We start from the raw sequence: 15,666 nt of genomic DNA on the forward strand, positions 1-15,666 counted from the left end.
TTCACAGGACTACTTGAAAGCAACTGTTGAAACAAGGAAGAGCTTCCTAGCGCTCCATCCAAGAATGAAAAGATTAGGCTTCCAATTTTCTTTCGCTGGTCCGGTTAGATACCGTGTTATTGCCCAAGGATCTACTCATGTCTTCTGTGATGGCTCAACACTCAAAAACTTCTTAGATAGTTTTGAAGACCTCTCAACGGATGAGCTCTCAATGGACACGTCTAAGATCCAAGAACATGCTTAGAGGGGCAATAGTGTGACCTGAGCAGATCTGAGGCTTGACGCTTGAATTACGGTCGTTTGATCTCATGTTGTATCCTGTTATATCTCTACTATATCCCGTTATATATGGTTATCCTAACTACACCCACTAACATGATCCCATTACATTACAGACTAACAAGAGTTTAGCAAAAGGTTGCAGGAATTTACAAGAGTTTACAACACCTCACGTGACATTCGATACTCCTCTAATACTTCTCACATGCTAGCCGAATTACAACAAGGTTATCTTACCTCCATGATTTACAGCTCCACACCATTGACTAAAGAACGGCCAAGGTACTAACAATGGTTTTACGTTTTGGATCTGGAGTACTTAGACAGTGCTCGAGTTTCACCTTGTGCTCTAGTGGGACAATACCAATTCCTTTATCCGTACGTCAAGCAAAAACCACAACACTAATTCATATAATCCAATCATTGATATTGTACGGTTCTCTTATGGTTCAGCACAGCTTGGTTCAGCACGGTTTAAAGAGTACCCAGAAGATGTCGCGCATAATGTTTAATGTTAAATGTTAATAGGGTTTTGACAAAACATAAGTATCTACCTGTTCCGGGAGGGAGTTGACATTTTCCTGCAATCGCCACATCATACTTTACGCATTTGGGGGGTGGGTGGGGAGGGAGGGGTGGGAGTGAGGGGGAGTGTAGGGAAGGGGGAATCCAGTTGATGGGGTCATTGACAGGTTTAATGAGATTGTTAGTATATGTTAAGCCAGACTTAGACACCTTGACAAGATATGTCCCCCCTGATGTTATTTTTCGTTGCTTCTTTGTTTCTTTACATGCATCTCTTTTTCTCACCTGTCCTTTTCTTCTTTTTTCTCTCTTTTCCTTCTTCTTTCTTCCGCTCGGTAGCCAAAGTACAATGAGAATATTTTGTCACAAAAATGAACTCATTTCTTAAGCAGATTAAAATTGTCTCCTTAAATGTTAAGGGCTTGAATCACCCAGTAAAATGGAGGAAAATTATGGACTACATTGACAAGCAGAGAGCTGACATCATTCTCCTACAGGAGACAAAACTAGATAATAATTTAGCAGATTTGTTTAAAGGCAGCCTTTAAATCGGAAGTTCTTTGTTAAAGCGCAGTAGGGAAGAATAATGGAGTGATAACTATGATACAAAAAGATCGAGGTTAGAATTAATATCATTTGTTACAGACAAGCAAGGGAGATGGATTACCGCTAAATTACAGAGAGAAAACTCAGTCCTCTTTGTAACCAAAATCTATGCCCCGATTAATGACGACAGCTTATTCTGGGAAGAACTAGAAAATAACATTCTCACGATCCCAGACTCTGCTCCCTCCATAATCGCGGGAGATTCTAACCTACCTTTGGACCCTTGTCTTGATAGGAACTCCTCCTGTAAATTCAAAGTTAATAAATCACACAAGACACTGATACACTTATGCATAATATTCAATATGCTAGATGCTTGGAGGTTGCAAAACCCCACGGAGAGGGACTACACATTTTACTCGTTTCCCCATAACTCATATTCAAGGATAGATTTCTTTTTGATATCAGGGAATGATATAAGCAGGGTCGACCAATAAACCACTGAACCAAGAGTGGTCTCCGACCATTCATGCATTACATTGACGTTCACTGACACATCCTCCCAAACCAAAGAATCTCTCTGGAGATTTAATGATGAGGTCTTAGACTCACTGGATCACAAAAAAATGATTGAAGATTCCATCATTCATTTTCTGGTTGAGAACAAGGTGACTTACACCTCTCATCTTTCCAGATGGGAGGCCCTAAAAGCAACTGTGAGAGGAGTACTTATAAAACTTAGGGGCATATTACCAAGGGTGGCGATAGGCAATTATCGCCGGTTTAGCAGCCGTTTTCGGCCGCTAAGCGGCGATAATTCCATCGCTCTTTTAGCAAGCTGTCGCTAACTGATGTTAGCGACAGCTTTCAGGCAATAGCGAGCGGTTTGGGGCCCGCTTTGTATGTCAGCGATATTTATCGCTAATGACATGCAAAGTGGGCATACCCAACCTGTTAGCAACTGCAAGCAGTCGCTAACGTCGCTATCGCCTATTAGCAAGGCAGGCGTAGCGATGGAAGACCAGTTCTTAGTCATGTTATCCAATGGGAGGTGGATAACATGGCTAAGAGCATTTCGTCGCTAATGCGTGAATATTGCTGTATTCTCAGCGATATTCACGCATTTCGCCTGATTTTTATCGCTTTTGAGATAAACCTTGCTAATAGCAAGTTATCTCAGTGATAAAAACCGGTGATGTGCGGTGATAAAAATATTGCCGCTAACCCTACTTAGCGATAAATATCGCTATTTGTTGGTAATATGCCTCGTAGATCTAAGATGAACAAGGAGGCTAACTCGAAATTACAGAAGCTAGAGGAAGATAGTTTGAGACTGGAAAAACACACATCAGTACTAACGACCCCGGGACTCTAACAGAAATCCAGAGTAAAAAATACGAATATAAAAAAATTATTAGCACGAGAGCGGGTATCTGGGTAAACAAACAAAAAAGTTTTCGCCTGTGTGAAGCAAACAAAGCCGGAAAATCTCTGGCTTCTTATTTAAAATTCAAATCCCAGAGGTACGCGATCAAAGGTATCAGGGATGGAAAAGGAACAGTTCAGAAAAAAAAAACAAAAAATCTCAGACACTTTTAAAGAGTTTTATGAAAAGCTATATAGTCCAAAATAAAATCACATAAAACAGAAGAATATTTAGAAAAGGCAGCATTGAAACTCACTAAGTGACCATGAGAGGGACTCCATTAATAGATTAATCACAAATGATGAACTCAAATTGGCCATCAAAAAATTAAAACTGGTAAGGCCCCAGGACCTGACGGGTATAATGCATCCTTTTATAAGACCTTCGAGGAACACATAGGTGAACCTCTGCTACTCCTGTACCAACAGTTTGCAACCTCTGGCCAAATAACTGCCACACCATCGCAAGCCATAATCACAGTTATTCCAAAAGAAGGGAAAGATGATTCATTGACAAAAAACTATAGACCAATTTCGCTAATAAATCTTGACTGTAAATTATATGCGATGATTTTATCCTCCAGATTACAAAAATATATAACTAACATCATCCCCCCTCAAACAGAATTTTTAAAAACAGGTTGTCCAGTGATAATACTATAATATTTTGCCATGCGATAGAGAAAGCCAATTACTAAACTCACTGACAGTCGCAATAACGCTCGACGCTGAAAAAGCATTCGATAAAGTCAACTGGACATTCCTAGAGGCGTTACTCAGGAAATATAATCTAGGTGAGAACTTGATCAAGATGATCATGGCACTATATCATGAACCAAGAGCTCGAGTGAGAGCGGGAGGAACGCTTTCAGAAGTTTTCCAGCCCATGCTTCTGTTATGCCCACTGCTAGAAAAGGTTTGGAATCAAATTTTCAAATACATTTCGCTGACTTTTAACATCTGCCCGGTTAAAGAACTATCTTATATTCTGGCTGGCTTTTTGGACCCTTACTTGACAGGAGAAGATGAACGCTTTCTGCTTGACTTAATGTTAACACTTGCGTGTAAAATAGTCCTTTGCAATTGGAAGAGCTTTGGGAAAATCACACTCACGAAATGGCAAGAATGGTTAATTTTTTTCAAAGGAGCAGATATTATTGTGCTAAATACCTCCCACTGGAAACCCAGACACAGGAAACTATGGAAGGCGTTCGATGCTAACCCTAAGGTTTTTAAACCCCCTTGAGCTGCTGGATCAAAATGATCACGCTCCATATCACCTCACTTCCCTCACTGTCCTTGGAGACCTCCCACTGGATCTAATTGAAGGCTACCCCCTTTTTGAGCTGACTTTATTCATCACCTCAAGTTCTTTGGCACCAAGCTCTAGCTTACTTCCTCTCAATTTCTCCTCCTGCTGTACCTATTCACTCTCTGCTTTCCTTTTTCCGTTTTTCTAACCTTATTTTGTGGGCCTGGTACTACGCAGAATTCGACCCTTGCTAGAATTTGTTCTACCAGCAAATTCGTGGATAATTTGCTGTGCATGACGACCGGTCCGTTTGTAATATGTTGTCTGTTCCATCACTCGTTCCTTCTAGTATTGGTTACATGAATGACGTGATGTACATACAATACTTCGCCCGTTCTTTTATGCTTTTTGTGTTGTAATCAAAATTAATAAAATTTATTTGAATTAAAAAAAAAGAATTAGAATTCCTCAACAAAAGATGCCAGAGAACCCCTGTTCTCTATACCTTGCCCAAAATCCACAGAAATACGACAAATCCTCCAAGTAGACCAATTCTTTCTGGCTGAGGATCAATCCAAGAACCCGTAGGTGAATATATAAATAGTTTCATCAAGGAATACGTCCCAGTACTGGGGACGTATGTGAGAGACAGTACATACATGATCAATCTTATTGAAGGATCAGAATCCAATCCCATGGAGGATATTCCAGTAACACTTGACAGAGAATCCCTATACACAAACATTCCTCAAATGGAACGCATTGAGGTAATAAAAGAAGTCCTTGATTCACGCCCTACACCATGCTTTGTCCCAACCAGCTTTATGACAGGTGTCCTGGAGATTGCTCTAACAACAAATACTTCATGTTCAATGCTACATGCTACCAGCAGAGCTCAGGAACATCTAAGGGAGCTATTTTTGCTGCAAATCTAGCTAATTTGTTTGTTCGCAACCTGGAGCACAGATACATCACTACCATTGATAACCTATTCCATGAGAACATTAAGTGTTGGAAGCGTTATATTGACAACATTTTTCTAATTTAGAAGGGTACGGAAGACAGACTTAAATTGTTTATAGCCTATCTCCATAGGTGCCAATCATCCTTGACCTTCACCTATAATGTCAATAGAGAAAGATTTCCTTTAATAGACCTGGAAATAAGGAATAGAAATAATGAATTGATTGTGAGCCTATACAGGAAACCTACAGAACATAATACACTGCTGCAATATAAAAGTTTCCATCCTGAAGCCAATATGTACAAATACAATCTGTATACACAGCGTAATGATGAGTGTCTTGAATTATACCTCTATACAGTAAATCAACAGCGTGCGGGTTGCATTATGCAGTTGCTCCAATAAAATCATACCAGCTCCCCTGTATCTAGTAATAATTTTGTTGTAAATTTGGGGATACTATTCACGAAAATGCATACGAATAATTTGGTTGATGGGTATATTGTTATTCCCATGACTGGTACAATGTGAATATTGTATCATCATAAACTACCCATAACACGAAGGAATCACTGGAACACTTCTATCAATTGTGATAAAATTAATATGTATAAAACAAACTGATAATTAATATGTAATCACGTTTGTCAATCAGAATCTCACAAAGTGTCCCCTTAAATAGTAGAGTTCTATTGTGCTGACGACATCGGGCAACTTATCAGGAGTCGCATATTACAGCACATAAAGTACAATATCGATCATTGCCTAAATTGGTCTCATGGGATGAATAATTGTTCCTTACCAAATTTTAGAATAATTCAGAATTTGGCCCCTTGACCACTCCAAGATGGCCACTTTAGAAACAATATGTACAACCCTGCACACGCTTAATGTACGTCTTGTATCCCTTCTCTATTTCAATTACCATTGACACAGCGCTGTCAAAATGGGTCGGAGCATTACTCTCCGTTGACCCAGATGATCAACGTATCGCGATGGCTTCCTTATCCAAGTAAGCACTGCTCTCCTATGGTCCCGTGATCATTACACCACCCTTATTTGGGGTTCCTGACTATTTTAAATATTTTATGTTTCACACACTATTTCCTGGATCCCTTGCAACACAGTAATTACAGCACACTTGTAGTATAATCAAGACCTTGTATTGATTAAAGAGGGCAATCAGGCCTATACAAGACAAGGTTGTCTACCCCTTACAGCGATCTAAAACAATCAATATAACCTCTGCACGGTGAGTTGTTATCACCGTTGGTCATAATATTGCAAAGAGTCCCTCGTGGACAATCTACCTAATATTACCTATAACATCTCTAGGTTATTATACCTGCCCAACACAGACGCGTTACACCATAAGGGCTCAAGCTTGAAAGGTCCTTTTACACGGTGAGTGAGAATTCCTCCACCGCCAGCATGCCTGCCCTTATTTAAAAAAAACTGTGCATGCCATGTAAACACCATTCTAACGCCCCCTTTTAATAGGGATCGTGCCAAACAGCCACCCAAATTCCTTGAACTAAGGGTGTGGACCATTGGATTAATAGAATAAATTGCCACCAAGTGAATTGGCAATTACAACAGGAATTTCAGTACCATTAGGTGAGCATAATCCTAATCACCTCTCCTCTAATAGCCCGTACACTTCTCCATAACCTCACTAACACTATATCACACTTACAGACCCCAGAATTCTCCGTCCTGAAGAGAGCCCTGTATCCATAGTGGGGTTGAAACGTCATCGGCAATCAATAAGGATAGTCTTGATAGCACCAGAAAAATAACTCTGGTTCTGAATTTGAAATACTGTATTAGAATCAAAGAAGACATCCTGTTTTACTCCAATAACCCCTTGTTACCAATAAAGGCATTTTTTTTATTACATGTTGGTTATGGTCACTTCACTGGGGTCACATTAGTCACCTTTTCTTCAATTGTTTCAAGATTTCCGCAAAGCTTAATCAATACATGTTGTGTTATGTGAGTAGTTGTTTTTATTTAACCTCTTGACTAAGCTTTCTTGTAATTAAAATAAAGGTTACTAATTTCAACTGAAGTGAGTATTAACTAAAAATTCCTTCTGGGCTATTTAATTCATGTGTGTACATTTAGTAAATGCTTTAATGTGGAAATTAATTTAAACCTCAACTGTTAAATTATCTTTTCCTTATGTTCATGTAAGTCATTGCTAGAAATCATATAATTGCAACAAACAAAACAATTCCCATAAATGAGTTCAGTGTGAACAATTGTTGTCAGCTTATTACCAGTTACGAGATAGCACACCGGGGCCGCAACAACAAACACGGAGGTGGAATCACCATCATCCACAAATAAACCATCCACTGCACCACAGCCACAGACCACACCACCCCAATCATGGAACACCTCAACTTCCAACTCAATTCAGTTCAGCAAAACCACCATCAGAGGCATCCGTGCCCACAGAACCCTGGACTACGTCCTGGCTTCTACAACACCATCCCTGAATTCATTGCACCACTGGCCATTAACACCAAACACTGCATCTTCCACAGAGTCCTCAATTTTCACCTCATTGACCCTAACAATACCAACACAGTCAACATTCTCGAAAGCATAAACAACATTGGCCTCACCCAACTGGTTACCGACCCCATACACAACACCGGACACACGCTCAACCCTATTGTCACAGCCAGAGACAGAGTCAAGTACAGCCATGTCACCGAACCCACCTGGATAGACCATTCAACCGTCCACTTCACCATCACAGGAACCCCCAGCACCTCCACCAAGCTTCCCAGCACCGCACACCGTAGCTGGAACTAAGTATCCGAAAGCCAATTGACCGAAGCCCTCAATACCTCATACCTGGACACCGTTACCAACCTTGAACAGGCTGCCAAGACCGTCATGGCCTCGATCACTGACTACCCCGACAGAAAGGTGCCCATCAAACCCACCACGCTCAAGAGATCAACCAAGCATGCCTGTTAGTACACTTCAGTTTTCAGAACCGCAAAATGTAACTGCAAGAATCTAGAGAGAAAGTGGAGCACCAGCAATGAGTCCTTAGACCGCACCACCTTCAAGACATCTCTCAACCACTACCACCAACTCCTGAAAGAGACAAAAAAGATTGCCCGAGCCGACCGCTTCAAAGCCAGCTCAAACCACAGAAAATAACTCTTCAGCATCGCCATGGAGTTCTCCAACCCGCCAGCAACTGACAACATCATCACCCCATCTAAGGGCTGCAGCATGTATTGTGTCACCCTAAGGGACTCACCACCAAACTCATGCAGACTGCCATTGGTGGCTGCGTAAAATGGTGCATACAAATGTGAAAAAACAACATGGCTCACACCCTATGTGCCATGCCCGCAGACACTGCATGCAATACATACGTCACCCCTACAGCAGGCCTTATAGCCATAAGGCATGGTGCGTTATATTACATGTGAGCACATATCCGTGTGAGCAGATATACCCCTGTGCTCTCGAGTTCAATTACTAGATAGTTCAAGTGTACAGGAAAGCCATCTTAAGTATATGTACTGGGCACTGGTAATTACGAGTTCCCCAGCTACAAGATGACTTTCTTGAAAACTATGGTGTTTGTTATCAAACACCTTGTCTTAAAAAAACCATACTGATGCCAGTTATGGATTTATTAAAACATGCACCCAAAGAGCACCTTAAAGGTGCACCCTGAAAACCCACTAGCCTCTTAGTGTGCTGGCTGACTGGACTGTGGTTTCCCTCAGACCTGGGAGATGCCACCTTCTGCTCAGAGGCCCATTTGGCACCATGACAGGGGGTAAATTAGCTATGCAGTAAGCGTGTTATACTACCAGGCTAGTCACACCCCTATGGTTGGCTTCCTGATGTGCTCCACAAAGGAAGGACTTCACCATCTTCATTTTGGTGGAATTAGGAACTCTGTGACAGGTTTATGCCCACTCCCCACAGGAAGTGGTCATATAGGGGGTGAAGTGACCACAAGCGTAGGAACGTAGGATCTGCTTTCATGCTTACTCCCATTTTTTGCCGGTGTCAGTATGTTTTTTGACTAGTATGACTGTGATCATGCTAATCAGGACCACTGTCACTGTGCTTCCTCCCTAAATTTGACACAGTAAGTACTTGTGCACCTCTGAAATTGGCTACTGGTGTACCCCTATAAGTCCCTTCTATAATGTACTGAAGTTCCCAGGGCATAGGTACACCAGGGGTCTCCCATGGGCTGCAGCATGTATTATTCCACCCATGAGAGACCCCTCAAGCAGTGATTACAAGCCTGTCATTGCAGCATGTGTAAACTGGTGTTAGCAACACTTACAACGGATATAAGTTTTCTTATATCTGAGGTCACTACACTTAAAACCTATAAATCACCCCTAAGGCAGGCCTTTCAATCCTGAAGGCAGGGTGCTGGGTTCTAAGAGTGTGGGTATCCTTTCATGAGTAGGACACCCCTACAAACCCCAGAGTTGATTCTCCAGGCTTCGTAAGTGGTCAGCCATTTTGATATATATATAATGGCCATCTGTTATTACATGATGGCTAACTATATAGTGGCTGTGCCAAACCAGGGCATGTTTGGTATCAAACATGTAGGAATCATACCCTAATACCATAACCGGTGTTGGAGGTATGATTCCGTGCACTGAGAGGCTCCTCCAGGAAGCCACCAGTACTCCCGGTAACAGCCTTCCAGGGTCTCCCACCAAGCTAGTGCTGCTGCCGACCCCAGGCACGATTATGCCCTCCTGCTGCTGAGCTGAGCTCAGGCACGGGAGGGTAGGACAATAGGTTTCCTATCACAGGGAGGTGATATTGATGGAGCGGGCTTCAGAAAATATTTTATTCTGACTTGTGGATTCAATTCCCTATAACATGAACTAATCAATTAATGAATTGTTGCATGATATATTTGATTAATCCAACCTAGATTAAGTTTGCACCACACATGAACACGCGGGAACTAATAACATGTGCCCTTGTTGCATTTGCAAGTCTGTTTTGTAACACATGATTAATATTGTTTTGTTTGTCATGTTTGTCCTATTGTCTTTGTCACTATTAAAATGCGGCTGATTATTCAAGGCATGTGCTTTATTATATGTGCTTACATGTTTGTCTTATGTTGTGACTGTCTGTCTGTGTATCATTTAATCATCTTTTAATTCTTTCAGATACATAAAGCTGGACTATATGAAGAATGGTAGATATTTTATGTGCTGCTTTATTTGTTTGCTTCTGCTAGTTGTCATTTATTATTGGGTTAAATACTAGCAGGGAAGGGTGGGTAACAGAAGGGTTTGTTTTACCTGAATTAATCACTCTTTTTGTGTTTGTTTATATAATAGTTTTACAAATGAAGCTTAGAGATGGCTGCAGAAAAATAGTGCACTTTTAAAAGTGGTGCAAGAGAGGTGGCGCAGAAAAATGACGCTTTTTGAAAAGAGGCCTAATGATGAAAATGGCACAAGAGAAAATAATTCTGAGAAGGATGGAAAAGGCCTCTGAGCTTTTATTTTGAAAGGTTTTGGAATGAACTGCTAAAAAGATGACTCTTTGGAGAAATTTGCTAACATGCCACGGGAGTTCAGAGCGGACAGGCTCAAGGTTAAAAGGAAGAAACGTGATAGATTTGCATTGCTTGAACAATCTTTCGCTACAAAATGTAGCAGCCTAAGGAAGAGCTGCCAAGACTTCTACATGAACAATGAACTAGTGAATTTGCCCGGGCATGTGAGAAGGCGGTGTCACAGTTTACTGTGGTACGAGGTGGCTCAGCCAATGGAGAACTAGAATTCGTCTGCTGGAATGTGAAAAATAGTTAGCTCTAGAAAAAGAAGCAGAAGAAGAATGTGATCAGATTGTGATTCAAGACCAGGAGAGTATTGAAAAGCAGAAAAGTAGCTCTGAAAGGAGGAACAAGAATTCTGAAACTGGGAAGTTGAAGGTAATTGAAGAAAAAGAAGAAGATGAATTGTCAAGTACCAGTTACAAAGATGACGTTCCTAACGGAGTGAAGCTGCCGAGTAAAGAAGTACCTGAGTCTGAAATTGAAATTTCTGACACTGAAACTGATGAAATTGATGAAGATTCTCAAGTAAGAAAATTGAGAAAAAGAGCTTGGAGTACAGAAAATAATGTGATCAAGTCAAAGAAGAAATTACAAAGAAAATGTGATAACTGGCTGGAGAAAAATGAAAGCCTAAAATTGAAATTGGTAAACAGATCAAAGGAACAGGTTGATGTAATATCAAGTCAAAGAGATCTTGAAAAGAAAAGTGAAGCAGGAAAGAAATTGGAAGTGATACTTGTAGTGGAGGTAAATAGTAGCAGTCAGGAAAAGATTGAAGAGAATAGTGACAGTGATTGAAGTACTTACCTGTAAAAAAAAAAAATATAGGTTACTTGTTTTTGGCATAAGGCTGAAGAAAATGTGTTAGATGACACAAGGTCGAAGAAATGGTGTTAGCTGGAAAATTAATTTGTGACATAAGGTCGAAGAAAAACTGTTAGAAGGTTTAAGGGTAAAAAAAAAAAAAAAAAAACATTTTGAAAAAGGGGGGTGTTAGAAATTTTTAGAAAATGTAGACAAATTTTTAAAACAAATTTTGTTTTATTTTTTCCCTTGCAAGCTTAATGAAAATACTTTCAACAAGCTGAAGATGCTTAATTTTAAAGAAATGTTATAAGATGTCTCTGATATATATGCTCCTAATAATTCTGCTTTGGTTAGTTTTAGTTGTCATTTCCTTTTTTGGAATTATCAAAGAGAAGTTTAAGGTCATTATGACAAGCAAAGCTTCAGTTAGTCAAGACAAACATAGTGTAATACTGACACCTTTATTAGTTATAGTTTTTGCAACACTTTTGTTGAAGATCAGTTGCATGTTACACAAGAGAAAGAAATAGATCTGGAGGGATTTGGTTAAAACTGAATTTGAGAGTTGTAGGCAAACTGATGAGACAAGTCTTTAGAGATACTAACACAGGTGAAATTGAATCATGTTCATCTTAGATAAAAATTTTGCTAACATTTTTGGGTGTTGTTTGGTGATTTTAAAATCACCAGATGAGGGAGTTGATGGAGCGGGCTTCAGAAAATATTTTATTCTGACTTGTGGATTCAATTCCCTATAACATGAACTAATCAATTAATGAATTGTTGCATGATATATTTGATTAATCCAACCTAGATTAAGTTTGCACCACACATAAACACGCGGGAACTAATAACATGTGCCCTTGTTGCATTTGCAAGTCTGTTTTGTAACACATGATTAATATTGTTTTGTTTGTCATGTTTGTCCTATTGTCTTTGTCACTATTAAAATGCGGCTGATTATTCAAGGCATGTGCTTTATTATATGTGCTTACATGTTTGTCTTATGTTGTGACTGTCTGTCTGTGTATCATTTAATCATCTTTTAATTCTTTCAGATACATAAAGCTGGACTATATGAAGAATGGTATATATTTTATGTGCTGCTTTATTTGTTTGCTTCTGCTAGTTGTCATTTATTATTGGGTTAAATACTAGCAGGGAAGGGTGGGTAACAGAAGGGTTTGTTTTACCTGAATTAATCACTCTTTTTGTGTTTGTTTATATAATAGTTTTACAAATGAAGCTTAGAGATGGCTGCAGAAAAATAGTGCACTTTTAAAAGTGGTGCAAGAGAGGTGGCGCAGAAAAATGACGCTTTTTGAAAAGAGGCCTAATGATGAAAATGGCACAAGAGAAAATAATTCTGAGAAGGATGGAAAAGGCCTCTGAGCTTTTATTTTGAAAGGTTTTGGAATAAACTGCTAAAAAGATGACTCTTTGGAGAAATTTGCTAACATGCCACGGGAGTTCAGAGCGGACAGGCTCAAGGTTAAAAGGAAGAAACGTGATAGATTTGCATTGCTTGAACAATCTTTCGCTACAAAATGTAGCAGCCTAAGGAAGAGCTGCCAAGACTTCTACATGAACAATGAACTAGTGAATTTGCCCGGGCATGTGAGAAGGAGGTGTCACAGTTTACTGTGGTACGAGGTGGCTCAGCCAATGGAGAACTAGAATTCGTCTGCTGGAATGTGAAAAATAGTTAGCTCAGCTTATTTTAGGGTATAAGAATGGGTTCAGAGAACAGATAGTTGGCTTACGCTCGAGAATTCTGGAGGACGTGTTATGCTGATGGACTTTACACGTGAGGAAAGGAGTTTTTATTAATTACTTTATTTCTAGGTAATGAGGGTAGAGACAGAGAGATAGTTAGGTTTGGAAATGCTTAAAATTATTTATTCCTGCTAATGAATAATAATTCTTGATTTATGCTCTTTTTATTAATTCTGAATAAACCTCTCTTTATGACATTTTCTAATGCTTGTTTAATAAAATTCCAAAACCTGAGTTTTTCTAGATGTGTTTAAATAAACTTTCTAAAATGACAAGCTGGTCTTGATTATTGTAGATAGTTTATAGTTCAAAAACAAACATATTAGATCCATTTGCCTCATGTTTCAGCTGCTCTGTTGTTTCTTATGGGCCTGGTTTTGATTGGTAAGTGTGGTAGTAGATAGTGACGTCATTTATAAAGAATTTCTGTTGGAGCGCTGGAACAATATCACCTCCCAGACAGGACTTAGTGTATTGGGCTGGGGTGTGGGCAACTTGCCAGCACCACTAGACTGCTTTAAAGGGCACCCTTAAACACTATAACAAAGACGAATTATAACATTGCAGTGCTCACCGCTGACTCGTTCCGTCATACGCTACGGAATTTATAATCGGCAACTAACAAGCCGTCAGTTCGACCACACTAATACGATTCCGCTACAGTAACGCTGGCACGTCGAGGAATAATAAGGCTGGTTTAAAATCTCGGAACACTAATGAGATTGTGAAACTTTGCTTTTGCCACGTCATTTTGGTGCTTCTACAATTTATTGAAGCTGACATAAAACTGATCGGAAAGTTTACATTTCCAACGCCCCCGACCGGCATTTCAAGGGGTCAACATTAACAATTAATACTGTCCTGAAGATGGTCTTGTGTATTGCAACGTAGACACCGAAACGTCGACCAACAACTTTTCTTCCATAACTTGTTGTAATCTGTAGAAAGAAGAAAGGCGTCTATAAATGTTACAGTGAAGGCTCTGATGGAGCAAGAATTCGCACGTAAAGCGTCTTGCTTGAACTCATGAACCTCAAATAACCCTAATAGTCTTAATCAACCTGTTTGTCTTACTAATTTTCCCTTTATTCTGACATTTGGGGTGTCACAGTGATGCTTGCCTATGTGTTTACTAAATCTTAATACGCTTGCAACCTAAAATGGCTGCTGCTACGTGGGAATTTCTTCTGCGCATGCGTCGGTCACACTCACGTGACGTGACGTACTCGCAGTTCTGGTGGGAAATCTTTTGCATTTGCGCACTAGACTTAAGATGGCCGCTTTGTGTCCTCACATGCCTGATGCTTGCATCGCTGCTTTCGCTATACTGTTTGTTCCGCATTAATTCTAATGTTATAGTTATTATAAAGTAAGGGGAGTAGTATAAGGACTCATGGTATACAGTGCATTCAATTTTTCTATATTCTAAAGCTGTTCTTTTCTATTTTATGATACATTACGAAATATGGCCTGCCTTCCCTTGCCGCTCTCCAACTTGTGTGAAACTGAGACTGCGCAAGATTCGGTGAGTCTCCAGAGCAGATGACCTTCGCAACCCTGCCAAGGAGCTGACCGACTGCGCCGATGCTCCTGGGAACCTCACCCTATGATCCCAAGAGAATTACAATGTATTTGTAAATAGAACATGTATTGTTGTACAAATCAAGATGTCATGTGAACCTGAAAATCGAAAGGCGTGCCCATAAGATGTAAATTAGGGGCTTGAGAAAGTCAAATCCTAGCTGGTGTGATGACCTGTCCTTCCTTTCGTCCAATCGAAATTGGGAATCCTTACACTTACAACATTTGGGGGGTGGTACACTGACCCGAAAAACAGTATAACTAGCCTAGGTTAGTTAGAGAAATTGACTGACTTGTCCGAATAGCTGACCTGTCACTGACCCTACACACTCAATAGCTGATCCAGAAACAGAGGTGCTGCGGAGCACTCTGTCCGACTGACTCACAGACCCTATCGGGGTTTTGAGAACCTTAAGTGCTGGCGGAGCACTTTGCTGGGGAAATCGAGAACCCAATCGGGGTTTTGGCTGATAGCTGCAGAAAGGGTGTAGCGCAGGTGTTGCAACTGAACTGCGGGTGCTGGTCTTATCCTGGTGGTCCTGTCCTGATTCTACTCTGGTTTTCCTGTCCTGGGTTTCCATTCTGCACCTGCTGGCCTACTGGTGACTGAATTCTTTGGGGTTTCTACTGTCCTTAACTGACCCGTGGCCAGGGTTGGTCTCTACACCGTTCTAGGTAAATATAAATATGAGGGAACCCATTTCGCATTCTCTATCATCCTTGCTTTAATAAAATCATACTTGCACATTGTTCCTTTCCTTACCCTTCCTGTGCTGACCAATGATAAAGTCCTACATTTTAGTTGTTATATTAGCATGTTCCATTTTTCCCCATCCTATAAGTAAATTGTGACGTACTATCCATGAAATAGATGTTCCTTTTCTTTACCCACCTTTAGCCAAAGTAAAGTGATTGTTC

This window comes from Lissotriton helveticus, chromosome 3_1 (assembly GCF_964261635.1).
Source record: "Lissotriton helveticus chromosome 3_1, aLisHel1.1, whole genome shotgun sequence".
Taxonomy (NCBI): domain Eukaryota; kingdom Metazoa; phylum Chordata; class Amphibia; order Caudata; family Salamandridae; genus Lissotriton; species Lissotriton helveticus.